The 15,753-nt window shown below is 31.3% G+C and overlaps 1 protein-coding gene across 4 annotated transcripts in view; it reads left to right on the top strand.

The window, feature by feature from the left end:
• Window positions 1-2,473: 2,473 nt before the first annotated feature.
• Spn (protein phosphatase 1 regulatory subunit spinophilin) overlaps window positions 2,474-15,753 on the top strand; it is a 141,198-nt gene continuing 127,918 nt past the window's right edge. For all 4 annotated transcript variants that reach the window (XM_088275399.1, XM_088275414.1, XM_088275408.1 and 1 more), the window contains exon 1: window positions 2,474-3,012. The gene's annotated coding sequence lies outside the window, so the exon portion shown is untranslated. The remainder of the gene's footprint in view (window positions 3,013-15,753) is intronic.

The following is a 15,753-nucleotide window of genomic DNA, read 5'->3' as shown; positions in this document are numbered from 1 at the left end:
TATTTATCTTTTTTTTTAACCCCATCCAATTTTTTTTATGTCATTAGGAAACAGATTTCATTCAAGGTAAAATAAATTTACAAATTATGTATGCCATAGGAGAATGGTCTACTTGTTGAATTATGATTTTATTTTCATGTTAAAACAATTTTTCAGTACATATATGGAACTTCTAATCTCAAAGTAAACAAATTAATTTTGCCCTTTTACTATTTTTTAATGCATAATGCTATGTATTAGACCAAGTGCATATGGTGTGCATGCATAATAATGTGAAGAAAAAAAATAAAAGAGAAAGAAATGAAAATATCAAATTTAGAGTACTAAATATAACGACTATAAATAGTCAATCCGCTTTTTCTTTAAAAACATCTATTGAAAAATTTTCCTGGGAAACCCCACTAACATAGAAAACTTTTTTTTAGAGTACATCGCTTTTACGTCATAAGTACCGACATAGTAAGATGAGGTATAAACCTATACAGATTTTTAGTTTTCAAGTATCTCGAACTAAAAATTATTGTCAAATTTGGTATTTTGACATTTCTAAAAAAATTGTTAGACATATGTTTTACTATTTAAATATTACAGCCTCAACAAGGCAATTATAATAATTGTTTGGGAAAAATCATAAAACTTTTCTCCGAGTCTAAAAGTCAACTATAGTGGTAGTTATTGCCTATACTAGGAATAAAGAGCGTTGTTAAAAATTTTCATTGTCATAGTTTTCCATAAACTCAGAATTTTCTTTTTGTCTTATAATATTGTATCTACTTCAATGGTCAATGTTTTTATTTATCAATGATCTATATATAACTAGGCTTACCATAATTATGAAGCTCTAACCAGGGACAGGTAGGGAAAAGAAGAAATATAGTTGTACCTCTTATAACAAGCATAATTTGTTAAAGCATCTTACTAGTTAAACAAAACACTTACTAAGCGAAACATTTTTTCCCATAGAAATCAATGTAACATACGATAATGCGTTCCATGCCGAAAGTATACTCAATTTTTGAGTATTTTTTTTTTAAATAACGTTTATTTATATAAAATTATTTTTAAATTGTTGAAGAGTGTAACAACTTCGAATACAATTTAAATAAAATAAAAAAAATCAAATTAAAAAAATAATTTATGATAAATACTTTTTGACTAGAAAACTGTCTAAAAACATTTGTTTCTCCGACGCTTCAAAATGTATCGTAGCATAATCATTGAATAAATTTGGTGCGCGGATAGCCACCCCTTATTAGAGTGATGCTTCTGAATGTACGATGCAACAGTTTCTCGTGCTTTCAATTTTTTCTTATTGTGCTAGAAGATTATTGCTTTCCATAAACTCTTCGGTAGGTCAGCTTGACTGTGCTCTTTCACAAGCTCTTCAACATCGTTGTTATCCACCTTGAGTCGCGGCGCGTAAGTCCCGGCTCACAAGTGAATTTCGTGAAAAAGGGACTCCTCCTATCTCTGTAACTCGTTATGCGAAATATCACTCGGTAAGGAAGCAAGTTTTCCAGATTTTTTTTCTCGTTATGAGAGGTGCTCGTTATGAGAAGTTCCGTTGCATATCTAATGCCAAAAGTTGTTTATTTAACGTTAAGAAATTAGTACTTTTCGCTGGAGTGAATTGTTTTTTATAATGTCTTTTTTTTTCTTCATAAAAGTCGCTGCATATAATACCAAAATTTAATGTACAGTATAGTAACGCTCATACAGTAGACTCCAGCATGCGGTCGCGGTCATCTGACAAATGTGATTCATTATTGTGAAAACACACTCAAAATATATTGTATAATTTACTCAGATAGGTGCATCAAAGTGTTGCTCGTCAAAATGTTTGAATAATTGAATCCATTTATCCACATATTCAGTTTGGGTCGTCGTTAAACTACATCCTTCAATTTTTGATGCAAAAAAGTTTTTGTGAGCGACAGCTCATCAAAAAGGCTATCAGTATTAATTTGCTGTCGTTCATTTAATTGGTGAATTTCGTTTATAGCTTCTGGAAATCTCTCTATTTCTTTCCATTTTAGTACATGATGTAACCATGTAAAAATTTCAGCGCTAACGAAACTGTTTTCCCATAATTCTGTGTCAGAAATGCACCATCTGAATAGATAAATAGACAGTGCTTGCGCAAACCGGGACAAAATCTAAACCTATAATTAAAATGTAACTTTGTAAAATCACTATGAAAATCACTAAAAATAATAATTACGGTGATACAATGTTACATTTTAATTATAAACGGAAAATCACAAAGTTAGTGCATCAAATATAAATTATAAAATCTAAACCGGCTGGGACTCCGGGACCCGTGTCTGAAACCGGGACAATCCCGGTCAAACCGGGACGTATGGTAAGCCTATATATAAAACTATCTTCAAGTACCTACCTTTAAGGAGCTAATGTCTGTATATATTTTCTTCAGGTTGGTTTAATGCTCAATAGTTGTTTCTATTCGGTTGCCGCACTGCTCAGTCGTTGACCGAGGTGCCGTCTCGTTCGTGGCATACTGTGTGTCTCGCTCATTCGCTACGAGAGTGCGCGAGTTGGGGCGTTCTGTCGGCGCTTCGTGCCCCTCCCACCCCTGGGCGACTGTTTATCGTGTTAATTCACCGGTACGTCAGTTCTGCAACTCGATCTTTTCTGCTTTCTTTTTTCGCTAGAAATCGACTTTCCGGAGAGCTCGTTCGATCGCGAGAATGCATTTGCGACGATAGTTTATGTTTTTATTCAGTGATTACTCGCCGTATGTCAATAACGAGACGTTATATTAGTATCGAATCGCACGCAGGATTTCATTCCGCGGTTATTGATATTATGACTACGGATGTGTAAAACGTCTCACGGTAAATAGGCTTCCGTGTCGTGTTGTGTTGTGTTGATAATTTCACCTACCGTCGTCTTTTTTAGTGCAATTAAGAAAAACGTCGATAGAAGTATAAACCACCGTACATATCCAAGTATTGATACTGGGGATGGTGTATTGTCTTGGCGGAGTTTAAGGTATGTATAAAATGTCAATATACTATACCTACTTAATATTTGTAACTTACTTTTTATGTCGTACGCATCTTAGTTATTTTATATCTCAGCTGTTACGATTGTTCTATGTGAATGTGATTTCGCATTAATCCTTGAACTTTTTTTATACCGTAATAGACCTAATACACATATACGCGCAATTTTACGTTTCATATTAAACAGAATTACTAAAATAAAAACAAAGGCATTCGTTTTAATTTATTTTTTACAACTTGAGATTATTTTTGTTGTGATTCGCGATTAGGTAGTAGGTACACTATTTGCCAAAGTTTTTGTAAAAAAAAGCATGTCCTGCGAAGCAAATTAATATTTGTTACGAAGTAACATTTAAAAAAAAAATCGAAGGCTGCTTCAATTTACAAAACGTCCCGTCAAGGCTGTGTCAATGCGTTATTTTTCTTCGTAGTTCTTACTCGTGCAAAAGGTCATGGGGTATAGAAGACTTTCATGCTCAATAGTATCTACGTTGTTACCCTTCAATTATTTATTAATTTATCTTAACTATTTTTATAAATATTATAACTTCATTATTTATGCTTAATTGACATATCGCTCACTTCTTTCAACAACATCATAAATAAAAAAGCTCGATTTTTCAGAAGATCGTTTTTAATATTTGAGAATATAATAAAATGTATTAATAATACATATCAAGCCTCTTATTGAACTTTTTACTGTGCAACAGATCTTTTTAGGTAAAACCTGAAGATTTTTCTCCATTTGAAAAATATTTAGTATATTAAAAAAAAAAAAAACAATACCATTTCTTCAAAATGCAAAAACAACACTTTCTGCCCTGTAGCGGGTAAATATTAAGTTAAACATATGCCGCTTTTGCTGGAATATACTACATATTCTGGGTATTCCGAAAATATGCACAACTGAAATTTGGCGATTTTTGATATATGACGTTGTTGAAAGGAATGAGCGGTATGTGGTACGTAGAAAAGATAATTGCCAACATAAATACATAACATCTTAGAACACCCCTATATTTCCCTATGATAAGTTAATTTAAGGGTATAGATAGAATGACTTCAATTTGTTATTTTTTTAGTGTTGCAAATAATAATAATAATAATAATAAAACCCTTATCCGCACCCCAATGGTGCATAGGGCACTGCTTCATATGAACACAGTGTTATCTTGATCGTTTACACACGAAGGAAAGGTGATCAGCCCTCCGCTTCAGGTACCAGTCCAGGGTAATATTGAATAAATATTACAGTGAAAAAATCACTTATATTTATTTGACCCCCCTGGGAATCGAACCCGGGACCTCCAGAACGGTAGCCGAGCGTGCTGACCATTACACTACAGAGACGGACAAATAAACTGCAAATAGACTGCAAATAAACAATCATATATAAATATATACGTGTATGTAAATAAACAATCCATCATATATATATGATAAATAATCTGTGCTTTTTATGTTACTTGAAATTACATAAAGTTTTTTATAGACTACCTCAAAATTATATTTGGTATTATTTATTACTATTTCATTATTATATCATTGAAATTAAATCAAATTAACACTAATGAAACAAAATAATCAAAAAGCAAAATAAAATATGTAATAAAAATTCAATGAAGGATTGGACCTGCCCAATCCAGTCAAAATGATCACATAAGTAATACGAAAATGGTTACACAGCATCCTGGTTGCTTTTGATAAATGTTCACTACCAAAAAAAAACTAGCTATCCATATTCATTTTTGGACCTTCTTAGACCCTGTACTATTTAATATCCTGTATCCAAAATATTGACTAATTTTTATTTATTTTTACTAATTTTACTGTTTGTAAAGCTCGTTTATTTGTAACGCGATGTGAATCTCCCTGAACTCTTAGTTATTTAAGAGTATTTAATAGATTTATATTATCCACTGACACTTCGTGATGGAATTGCATTTTAATATATTATTAGAATAAAACCAATATTTTTAGCCTTTCCACTTTATTTTTATTTGGCCAGCGACCGGGTTTCGTCGTTACCGACATCATCAGACTGGTCTGATCATCACCAGTCTGATGATGTCGGTAACGACGAAACCCGGTCGCTGGTCAAATAAAAATAAAATGGAAAAGCTAAAAATATTGGTTTTAATCTAATAATATATTTAGTATTTATTATTTTACTCCTATAAAATTTTCTAAAGGCTTTTTTATAGTGATTGGTTCTGCTTACATACAAACTGTCGTTTTCTTCCACTTATGAATAAAATTTTGTATCTTGTATTTTTTTTTCATTTATTAGGTGTCTCAACAAAAGAAACCGCAGTTTTGAATAACAAATTTAACCGAATGATAATATTGTTCCATATTATCAATTTACATTATCCATTCTAATGGCAGATGATTTATTCTGCTGCTGTAGAAATCTGTTGAATGTGAGCTGGTTAATTTTTTGAAGACATTTTCACTCTCTTGTGAATTGAATTTTTGCCCCTTAAAATGAAGTAAAAGTTGAAGTGCAGATCTAAGGAATATGGTAGAAGACGAAGTCTCCAGCTGTAGATTAAATTAAAACACATTTATTTTTACTCTCATTTTTCATAGCTCCTAAATTGTTTAATTCATTCCCCAAAGACTATATGATAGACATTGAATTTAAATAATAAAAAATTCAATTCAAATTTTTGCTTAAATTAATTATTAAAAAAACAGAACTGAGTAGCTTCTTTTAAACTTATAACTCATATAGTACATACTTATTTGTTAAGTTTTCATCTTTTTAATTTATTGTTTTCTGTAAAAATCAAATATAAGTAGTTTATATCTGCACTTTTAATGTATGTATTTATTTCTTGATTGATATTTATTGATATCTATTGTTTATTTTCCAGTGCCGTTTATTATAACCTAAAATAAAATGTATACCCACACACAGGCCATGTCTTTGTGGGATCTTTTTTTGTATTAATATAATATAATTTTTCCTACTTGTAATTATAATAGATTGTTATATGCAAAAAAAAATAAAGGCAAAAATATCGCAAAATCATTTTAATGAAATAAAATCCTTTGTTTCCCAGTTTTTAAAGCGCCCTTAGGTAGTATTTTATAAAAAATTGTACTATACTTTTTTTTTAAACATTATTATTATGTATAGCTCCCAGCCTTGTAAGTTCTGCAGTGGATTTTTGCAAATTGGATGTATTATTCTCTATTCTTAGTGTAACAACTGCTTAATATTTATTTTCTGCCGCATTTAACCTTTCGAAACAGATAATAATATTAGACTTTCACTTTATATGAATACGACGCCATTTTAGCATTGTCTCTCTAGCCCAACCTATTGCAACACGGTCCGTCAGCTGACCGTGCAATGTGCAAACATTTGAACAACAAAGCAACGAAAGGTGAACAGTAGTCGGCTAACAAAAGGAATGATCTTGGGAAAGAAGCAGCTGTGAGGTTCTGAAGCTTAAGAACATATCGCTCACTCCTTTCAAGAACTTCATAAATCAAAAATTGTCAATTTTCAGTTGTGCATGTTTTCAGAATGCTCAGAAAATGTACTATATCCCTGCAAAAGCGGGCAATTTTTAACTTAATATTTACCCGCTACAGGCCAGAAAGTGTTGTTTTTGCATTTTGAAGAAAAGGTATTGTTGAATTATTTTTTTAAATTTATTAAATATTTTTCAAATGGAGAAAAAACCTTCAGGTTTTACCTAAAAAGATCTGTTTCACAGAAAAAAATTCAATAAGTGGCTTGATATTTATTTTTAATACATTGTATTATATTTTTAAACTTTAAAAACGTTCTCCTGAAAAATGAAGATTTTGATTTATGACGTTCTTGAAAGGAGTGAGCGATATGTCGCTCACTCCTTTCAAGAACGTCATAAATCAAAAATCGTCAATTTTCAGTTGTGCGTGTTTTCGGAGATCCCAGAAAATGAACTATATCCCAGCAAAAGCGGCATATTTTTAACTAAATATTTACCCGCTACATGGCAGAAAATGTTGATTTTGAATTTTGAAGAAAAGGTATTGTTTAATTATTTTGATAAATATACTAAATATTTTTCAAATGGAGAAAAAACCTTCAGGTTTTACCTAAAAAGATCTGTTGCACAGTAAAAAGTTAAATAAGTGGCTTGATATTTATTTTTGATACATTGTATTATATTTTTAAACTTTAAAAACGTTCTCCTGAAAAATTAAGTTTTTTGATTTATGACGTTCTTGAAAGGAGTGAGCGATGTATGTTCCAAAAATATGCTTAAAAACATCTCACTATAAGGATATATAATGTTTCACCTACTCCACATGTATCCACCCTGTATCTTTATATCAAGGCGGGATATTCGATAGCCAGCAACTTGATTTTTTTAAACCCAGGTAACATTAAACGTAATTGAATTTTTTGCCTAAAATGCTGTTTTTGTATTGAAAAAATAAGTTTTTCTCCAAAAAAAATATATGGTTTTGATAAGAAAAAAGTAATTGAATGGTAAGGAGTTGAATAAAAATATTTTTTCAAAATATGTATATTCTTTATAAAATATCTACTTCCAATATATATTCTAAAAAATTGTGCCCGGATACACGTCTGGCTCCTCGCGCAGCTTGTCGCTTAATGAATTATATGCGAGTACCCCCTTAAATATATTCCTCTCCAACGGTCTGGAGCGTGGGATTGATCACCTTCCCTTCGTGTATGTTATTTGACGACCGCGTTGATTTTTACAGCACCATTGGTTAACTAAGTAATGCCTACTTTATAAAATAATAAAACTCAAACTTTGCTTTTATTTTTTGGTACTATTTTTCCAACCGGTTTCGACAAGCACCTTGTCGTCTACAGGGATGAATACGTACTAAACTTAAAACAGAGAAATATTTATAGGTGAGAAGACGGGATAAAGAAGTTCAATTGTAATGGAATTCTTTAAAAAAATACCGATTTAAGAAAATTAGTTTGATTATACAATATGTTATTATCAATATTATTAATATTTAAAGCATTCGCTTTGTGGTTAGTCATTTTTACTTATTTATTTTTTTACAAAATGTTAGTAGTATTAGTATATAAGCACTCACCGGTGAGTGGTTGTATACTAATATTACTAACATTATTGTAAAAAATAAATACGTAAGAGTGAAATACGTATGTACAACATTTTGAGTGTGTCCAAATACTTGTTCACAAAATCTGGATTATCTCCAATTACAGGAGTTATTTTCATATTGTTTTTTGACATCTCATCAAAGATGAAGAAGAATATGGAAGTCTGGGCATTTACGGGGCTGACGACCGTCATCGGCTGGTTTAAGTGATCACTTTACACACGTGTAACAAATACGTAAAAAAATACGTATGTTATTTTGGTGAAAATGTATTTTTATTTTTAATCTAATATGTACTATTTATTTGAGTATTTGAATAAATTAAAATAATATTTTTTACGAATAAGTCGTGCTCATAATAATATATCATGTCGTTTCTGTTGCTATATGCAAGTAATTCTAATGATTAGAGGCAATTCTTGTTTTATTAATATAAATACATGTAAGCTTATTTACCGTGTATGGTTTGAGGTAATCGTATAAAACGTGAGTGCGGAGTATCGTTGCATGCATTTTTCCGACCTTGGATGAATAATAATAATGAGAATAAATAATAATAAGCATCAACATGTTATTTTTTCACTCTCTTGGTAGATGCGATAAGGCTAAATCAATATTAGTTCAAGTATCGGTATTGTATTTGCTCACAATTGTATTTTTAAATATTCGTTATCTTCAAACACAATATCACAATCTTTGGACGTTCGAATAAATTAGTTCGAAAACGTTTTTAACTCTAGCACAGAGGAAGCAATGCGTTAATAGATTTATATTATCCACTGACACTTCGTGATGGAATTGCATTTTTAATTTATTATTAGATTAAAACCAATATTTTTAGCTTTTCCACTTTTTTTATTTGACCAGCGACCGGGTTTCGTCGTTACCGACATCAGACTGGTGAGAGGCTATACAAATTGTTATGTTATATATAAAAGAAGGCCTTCTTTTATATATAACATAACAATTTGTATAGCCTCTCACCAGTCTGATGATGTCGGTTACGACGAAACCCGGTCGCTGGTCAAATAAAAAAAGTGGAAAAGCTAAAAATATTGGTTTTAATCTAATAATAAATTAGCAATGCGTTAAAGTTGTCGCGATACATTATTTTCATTGTCGTCATATGTACTTTATTTTCGACGTCACTTGCGAATAACGTCAACGCTGAAAACAGGTGAATGTTGTGAACAGTCTACTATGTATAATATAACCCCCAGTTATTGACACTACTAGTTTCTATGCGAATATTGTCTGATGTTTTACACGTGTTGAAATTTCGAGCCTTTTTTATGCCAAAAAAAATACGATTAAAATAAAATATGTAAATAACGACGATTTTTTTTCTAAATGAATCTTCTCCATATGTACGGACTTTTTTGATATTTGTTTTTGAGTTTTGATGTTTTTTTATGTGACTATAATAATATATTTAATTGATGTACAATTCACAATTGCTTAGGAATGGTTAGGGTGACAATAATTGGCATAAATAGTATTATTTTAATATTTTTTTATTATTATATTTGATCTTTGATAATAATTATATGAACTGAACGTTCATTTGTATAACAAAAATTGATAACATTAATATGATGAATTATTTCGTTGCAAATAATATGAACTGAAGCAATCTGTATCAATTAACAATAATCGAGGTCCTTACCTTACTTGCGTTTACTTTTTTTCCGTTCTTACTTATATTATACAAGTCGCCGTAGTAATATAAGTTTAAACGAAATCACCCCCACAGCAAAATTAAGCTAGACGTATCCTGACGCAAATGACTAAATATGTAGCTGTTATTCGAATATTGTGCTTCTGACTTCAAGGCACTTGAGATTTTCAGGATTTAGCTCTTAAAAACTGTCGCCCGGTTCGCTCTACTCCACTGATGAATTGGTTCAAACCAATTCACCAGTAGAGCAGTGACGTAAGACCGCCGCAGTAAATATTGTATACTCAATTATTTTATAAGATTTATCCTGCCGGTTTATACTTACTCCATTATAGATGAATACCCGAGAGCCAATCTAAATTACGAACTATTAAAAATAAACAGCAAATTCACAGCTGTATTTGTATAAATGCACGCTGAAAGCCAGCCTAATATACGTTATTTTAAATAAAAATGAAATGAAAAATTAATGATATAAAAAGCATACAATTAAAGTTGTTTGTAGATTGAAATAAAGCTAAAATATATAATAATAAAACCCTTATCCGCACCCCAATGGTGCATAGGGCACTGCGTCATATAAACGCAGTGTTATCTTGATCGTTTACACATGAAGGAAAGGTGATCAGCCCTCCGCTTCAGGTACCAGTCCAGGGTAATATTGAATAAATATGACAGTGAAAAAATCACTTATATTTATTTTAAAGCTAAAAGGTAATCTAAATAAATTTATACTAAAGCAACACATCTTATCGTTTACATATTATCTCAAAACTAGCTCCGATTGCTGAACATTGATCTTTCTTTCCATTCACCCTTCGAATCTAATAAATCTTGTAGCTCGTAATCATTTTGCTAGCTGAGAATTGATTTGTACTACGAGTATTATATATCCCCATTTCAATGGTATCCACAAGCCACGGTGTTTTGGGTTAAGTGGTCATGGCCGGCGTACCAATAAAAGTCTCTTGGAAATATCGCATTTGTGCCATCAAATTGCGGGCTATTTATCTTAATAATGCTATTATAATGATATATCTCGGAAATCACATTAAGCCGCATACGAGCAGATATAATATAAGATCACGTTTCGGTCGACCTTGCAATCCAGTCTGCAGTTACACCCAACACCGGTGGCTGCAACACTTTACCACTTCCTTTACCATTCACGACTTGTAACGTATCCGCTACTGGCGATGCGAGTAACCGGTTACGATTATCGAATAATTTGGATTTTCTCATTTTACACCAAAAATTGATTATTTTCGTAACCGTATGATAATTTTACTGTCTGGATTGAATGACCTGAAGTCGCATGGTGGAGACTGGATATATAAGGTGAACAATTAGTTTTCCCGCTTTTTTACATCTTGTTAGGTGTTATTTTTCATCACAATACTAAGATTTGTGCTGTCAGAAAATTGATTATTAAATGGATATTATTAAGAATTCCTAGCATTGATTTCTGATATGGTCAGCATGCATTTTCATTTTACTAATTAATTGTTAACTGTGCCCGTCTTTACCCTCTTGGGAAGTTTTCCGGTCGCCCCTCAAAGCAGTAAAAGTCAAACTTATCCAATTTCATGTCGTCGGTCAAAAAATATATCGTTGGCTCGCATTATTTTATCTAGAGGTTTTTTCAGGATCGAAAAAAAATTATAGTGGAAAGGGGGAGGGGAGAATTTAGCAAAGCTCCCTTTTTGGACATCCTAGTTGCCTCATCTGACTTGGCCCCCTTCGACCTTCTCCGCTCAAATACTAGTACTAAATGTTACCGTGAACTGACGCTCGAAGATTAACTAATCAGTTCCCTTTGTTTATTCCTGACCAATATTTGACGAAAAAATATCATTTTATTCTCCCAACACATCGAACATATACAAATATCTCGCATTAACACATAAAAAAATAATCTATTTATTTACAACATTTTGAGTGTGTCCAAATACTTGTTCATAAATCTGGATTTTCTCCAATTATATGAGTTTTTTTCAAATATATAGAACTTCCAAGAATTGAGTAGTGTGGTTGTCAATAATGGGTTGAATTGGTGAATGTTACACGTGTGACGGTCGTCAGCTTTTCATATTCTTCTTCATCTTTGATGAGATTTCAAAAAATAATATGAATCTATTTATGTTCAAAATCAATCATGGAGCCTGTTTTGAAAATTCGCCCAATAGTTAGTTAGTTATGCACATATATTATTTTGAGAAATAAAAATACTTTTTTTTGATCCACTCACATTTTTATTAACCAACTAGTTTCAGCAACAACCTGTTCAGGGTTTAATTTATGACTAATATCAATATTCAAAACAGTTATGCACATCACTATCCGCTACTAGCTTCCCCTTCTCGGTCAGTCTGAGTTCTCAGGGTGATTGAAGTGTGCACCAGCCACTAAGGACAGGCCTACCCTAACTCGTTTTTACGTAACCCAATATAACACAATACGCGGAACAAAGTTGTCATGTAAACACCTAATAGCCGATCTGACAACGGATATCTCAACGGGTTGCCTCACTCACTGACCAAATGATATTAATGCATCAGCCCTCTGTTGCATCATGGCTCTTATTTTCTCTAGAGTAATATGTTTGGTTTATATTCATTATTAACTCTTTTATTCGTGCATAACAATGAACTTTATATATTTATTTGAAACAAATTACATATATCGCTCACTCCTTTCAGAACGTCATAAATCAAAAATCGTCAATTGCCAGTTGTGCATGTTTTCGGAATGCCCAGAAAATGTACTATATCCCAGCAAAAGCGGCATATTTTTAACTTAATATTTACCCGCTACAGGGCAGAAAGTGTTGTTTTTGCATTTTAAAGAAAAGATATCGTTTAATTATTTTTTTTAATATTGCTAAATATTTTTCAAATGGAGAAAAAACCTCCTGGTTTTACCTAAAAAGATCTGTTGCACAGTAAAAAGTTCAACAAGTGGCTTGATATTTTTTTAATACATTGTATTTTATTTTTAAACTTTAAAAACGTTCTCCTCAAAAATCAAGTTTTTTGATTTATGACGTTCTTGAAAGGAGTGAGCGATTTAAGTCACATACTTATATAATATTCTCGGTGAATAATTTCTATTACTAATTTTGGGACATGGGATTAAGGTTAACAAGATTGAAAAAAAGTAACAAATAAGAAAACACAGAGCAAAATGTAAAATATAAAGTAATAAAAGGTGTAGTAAATAGGCATGCAAAAACATAAGGTAAGAAGTACGTTTAAAGGAAAAATATGATCAAATATAACTAATCACTTACACTAATATCTTTTCATAAAGTATTTTATCAGTTGATTCATCCCTGACTGGGATATATGGGAGGTTCTATTTTATATATGTTTAGGTATATTAGGTATGTTATAGGTATAGGCAATATATTGCAAGGACCTTACTCCGAACTTAGTTGTGTTTATCGGCTCCACACGTATTTTATTATGTCCTCGTGTATTATAATGATGAACTTCTCTTATACGTAAACTCGAATGAACCAGAAACGAGAATGATCAGAGTTTTCAGTGAAACTTTTTTTTTCTATTTTCATTACACGGCACGGGTTTGAAGATGGTATATTTTTTCTTTTAATTTATGTTGGGTTTTAATTTACTTCTTCGGCCGTTTTGTATACAAGTTTTAATTATTATGATTTATTAATATATTCGTGTTCGTTCGAGCATTGAAAATTTATCAACCTGCACAAATCGAAACGTAAAAAAAAGAATGCAAGTTATACATATGTTCGTAATGCTTAGATTCATTATAAATATGCTTATAATTTATTATTAGATTAAAACCAATATTTTTAGCTTTTCCACTTTTTTATTTGACCAGCGACCGGGTTTCGTCGTTACCGACATCATCAGACTGGTGAGAGGCTTTACAAATTTGTATGTTATATATAAAAGAAGGCAGGAGTTGATAACCATGATTTGATATAATTTTATGAGAAATTAATTTAATTTTAGTGAATTTAAGTATTGTATGATATTTTAAATATTTTTTTATAAAGGTTTTTTGTATTGAAAGCACGATTTTATATAAAGTTAAAATAGATTTGTATTTTTTGTAAATGAATTTAAATTATGTAACGAGGTATCAGGAAATGCTGGTTGACGGCTCCTTCCACTAAGCTGTGGTTGTCCGGGGGGAGTCCGAAGTTCTCTGAAATGTAAATTTCCCGGCAGTCATTTCTTATCGACAAGACATTAAGGCATCTATTGTTTCTTTTCTAATGGGTAAAGTAAGGGAGAATGAATGTGTGTTACTTGATCATTTAATATGTCTTTATTATGACAATTTTTTAATCTATTTATTTCCAAAATTTCGAGCCTATCTAATTTTTTACCTTTACTACATTTGTGTAAGATTTTTACATTAAAATTTTTATCGAAATCATGATTTGACTCTATCAAGTGGTTTGCAAAAGTGGAGTTTTCTTTTTTATTTCTCCAACTTTGGACATGTTCGTTTATTCTTATTTTAAACGATCGTCCTGTTTGCCCCACGTATTCAGCACTGCATGATCCACAAACGTGGGGCAAACAGGACGATCGTTTAAAATAAGAATAAACGAACATGTCCAAAGTTGGAGAAATAAAAAAGAAAACTCCACTTTTGCAAACCACTTGATAGAGTCAAATCATGATTTCGATAAAAATTTTAATGTAAAAATCTTACACAAATGTAGTAAAGGTAAAAAATTAGATAGGCTCGAAATTTTGGAAATAAATAGATTAAAAAATTGTCATAATAAAGACATATTAAATGATCAAGTAACACACATTCATTCTCCCTTACTTTACCCATTAGAAAAGAAACAATAGATGCCTTAATGTCTTGTCGATAAGAAATGACTGCCGGGAAATTTACATTTCAGAGAACTTCGGACTCCCCCCGGACAACCACAGCTTAGTGGAAGGAGCCGTCAACCAGCATTTCCTGATACCTCGTTACATAATTTAAATTCATTTACAAAAAATACAAATCTATTTTAACTTTATATAAAATCGTGCTTTCAATACAAAAAACCTTTATAAAAAAATATTTAAAATATCATACAATACTTAAATTCACTAAAATTAAATTAATTTCTCATAAAATTATATCAAATCATGGTTATCAACTCCTGCCTTCTTTTATATATAACATACAAATTTGTAAAGCCTCTCACCAGTCTGATGATGTCGGTAACGACGAAACCCGGTCGCTGGTCAAATAAAAAAGTGGAAAAGCTAAAAATATTGGTTTTAATCTAATAATAAATTAAAAATGCAATTCCATCACGAAGTGTCAGTGGATAATATAAATCTATTAAATATGCTTATGTTTTGTCGACGACTTCTTTTTTTCATGTAATGATGTGATTTTCATTTGATGATCTTCTTCTCTAGCTTTATTATGTGTAATACTCATTACTGATACTAATAGTCCAACGAGAACTGTTTTGTATTGTATACTTGTATATTTTCGCTGACGTGAAATCTGAACAATGTTTTAATATTCCTACGTACTGCAGCGTTATTACATGTTGCTCATAGAGTGCAAATTACAATACAATTTACGTAAGACAGACAGATACGACTGAGCAAAAGAAACATCATTGTTATAAATCGCACGCTATTTGGTGCACCTTTCATTCTAGCGCCTGGCGAACTAGTGTAGCGATAATATTGTACAATAAATATATTATAATTTATACGGGTACACCTCGCTTAGTCCGGCAAATTCGCACTACCGAAATTGGCGAAATGATAATAAGTATGTTTCGATACTTTATTGGTTTTGTTTTCATTAGTATTTCTATTTCAATTTTTTTTTTCAAATTGGATATAGCTGACGCATTTTCTAAAAATAACAATATAAAAAAATGCACCTCTAATATTGTAATGACACCTTGCTGGCTGAACTAAC

Source organism: Brachycentrus maculatus, unplaced genomic scaffold, assembly GCF_059751285.1.
Source record: "Brachycentrus maculatus isolate JH-2025_06_01 unplaced genomic scaffold, ASM5975128v1 h1tg000036l, whole genome shotgun sequence".
Classification (NCBI taxonomy): domain Eukaryota; kingdom Metazoa; phylum Arthropoda; class Insecta; order Trichoptera; family Brachycentridae; genus Brachycentrus; species Brachycentrus maculatus.
Note: the sequence above shows the minus strand (reverse complement) of the source record. Positions and strands in the feature narration are given on the sequence as shown.